Source organism: Otolemur garnettii, unplaced genomic scaffold (assembly GCF_000181295.1).
Source record: "Otolemur garnettii isolate 467f Iridium unplaced genomic scaffold, OtoGar3 scaffold00055, whole genome shotgun sequence".
NCBI lineage: Eukaryota > Metazoa > Chordata > Mammalia > Primates > Galagidae > Otolemur > Otolemur garnettii.
In genome coordinates this window covers 7319358-7321847 of record NW_003852450.1, presented here as the reverse complement: position 1 = coordinate 7321847, position 2490 = coordinate 7319358, and positions in this window count along the sequence as shown.

Below are 2490 nucleotides of genomic sequence, written 5' to 3'. Positions count from 1 at the left end.
AAAATTTTAAAAATCCAATAATCTGAAAAAAATACTATTTTCCTTTTGTAATTAATATTTTAGGGGGAAACTTGAAACCTATGCAAATATCTTATTTTTGCTTACACTTTCAACATGGGTTCTAACAGATTCTCTGTTTATCTCCTTCATTTTACACGTATTAATGGGAATTCTGTAAGAGAGAATCATCTCTTCTCTCCCATTTATTCACTCATTTGTATCAGTATGGATTCACAAATATTTATGTTATTTGAGGACTATGATCCTATGGATTATTTATTTGCCCAGGTTGTTCTAACTTCACCCATGTAAGAGCTCTTTCTGGACGATGCTTAAGCCCTTTCAACATTGCTTTTCATTTTTGTTTTTTGGATTTCAGCACTTTCTTGCTTTCTAGTAAGACAAGGTGCCCCAGGCTCATTTTGTATTTTCTCTGCCCAAACCTGGAGAATAAAGGAGCCAACTCTGAGTGCTAGGTGTATGCTCATTGCTTCTGGGTGTCGTCGTGTCTATTCCATTCCAGTGTCAAAAGGTAGTAAATACGTGTAGTATAGAGTCCAAGTTCATATACTTCAACATTTATTTCTATTTCTGTCCATGTGTTTATAAAACAAAAACCACAAGTCTTTGCACCTCAAATTCAACACCACAGGATTCATTCTAGCTGTCCCCCTTCCCTTAGCTGTAATGGTAAGAAACCTCTCTCATTATAATAATTTGCTCATTTGTTCAATCCTAGTTACATATAAATTATTTTGGACTTACTAAAGCATACTTATGTGAGAAATGGATTTGCCAGCTACTAATGGAATAACAGGGTCTGTACATGGTTTTTTTTACTCTTTCAGTATCTACTCAAAACATCTTCCAAAGTGATGTAGGTCCGCTCCTTTCTTCCTTGTTTTGTTTGGTCTGGTTCTGTGATCCATCTGTAACACAGTTGCATTCATTTCCTTAGTCTTCATTCCATCTTTCATTCCACATGTTGATTTTTTTTTTGAGACAGAGCTTCAAGCTGTCACCCCGGGTAGAGTGCCCTTACATCATAGCTCACAGCAACCTCCAACTCCTGGGCTCAAGCGAGTCTCCTGCCTCAGCCTCCCAAGTAGCTGGGACTACAGGTGCCCACCACAATGCCCATCTATTTTTTGGTTGCAGCCATCATTGTTGTTTGGCAGGCCTGGGCTGGATTCGAACCCTCCAGCTCAGGTGTATGTGGCTGGTGCCTTAGCTGCTTAAGCCACAGGCGCCGAGCCCACATGCTGATTTTTTTTTTAAAGTTACATTAAATGAACTTCAGTCTTTATGGGGTACAGTTCTATGAATTTGGACATATGCATAGAGAGGGGTATCCACCACCACAGTTTGACAGAGAACAGTGCAATACTCCCCAAATTTCTATATGCTGCGTTTTTATAGTCAACTCCTCCTCCTACCTTTCCAGCCCATAGCAACTACTGATATGTTTTCCGTCTCTATAGATTTATCTTTTCAAGAGTGTCATGAGGGAAAAATGCTGGTTCCCTTCAAGGTAACAGAAATACTGCGCTAGTGTAGAGTACTCAGCACAATTCTTACAAAGTAGATTAGGCAGGTACTAAGAGAAGAGTACCCAGAACTTCCTTGAGTGCTTCAATACTTCCTGCCTTGAGATGGCCGGCAGAGACTGGCCCTGGCTACTTCAGAGTTGCTGGCTGTCCTGAAATGCCCTTTAGCTAATTGCAATACTGAAATCCCTGCCTAGTGGAAAACTGTGATATCGTTAACATAACATGGGTTGCACGACAGCTTAAGATGATGGTAGTGTGCCTGCTGGATCTGTTTCACTGTGAACAAGCAAAGATACAATGTAAAAATTTTGCATCATTACTCCTTGGGAAGAGATCTAAAGCAACACCACAGGGTAGGCAGATGCAGATTTTGCTAGCAAAAAGCTCCCAGAAAAGAAATTCTTGTGTTGTCCAGGAGCAAGTGCCCTAGTTTAGTAACTTTTTAATATACTCATCTAACTGGCCAAACTGGATTTGTCAGTCATTTTCTGATTTATCAGTTCCCTCTCAAACTGGATTTGTCAGTCATTTTCTGATTTATCAGTTCCCTCTCAAACTGGATTTGTCAGTCATTTTCTGATCTATCAGTTCCCTCTCCTTTTCTATACTGTCCCAGGATTTTCTCAAAACATTAAATCTCCTCACTTAGCTAAGTGCAGTTAGGATTCATCCATGATAATATATGATGTTCTCCTTTTTTACTTCTTCTTGAGATAGAGTCTTGCAGCTCAGCACCTGTGGCTCAAGCGGCTAGGGCGCCAGCCACATACACCTAAGGTGGCGGGTTCGAATCCCCAGCCCGGGCCCGCCAAACAACAATGAGGGACAGCTTGAGGGGCTGTCTCAAAAAAAAAAAAAAACAAATGGGGGTGAAAAGTGCATATTATACACAGCAAAATAAGGTATGTATGATCAGACTATCCACAAATAGTTTGGGAGA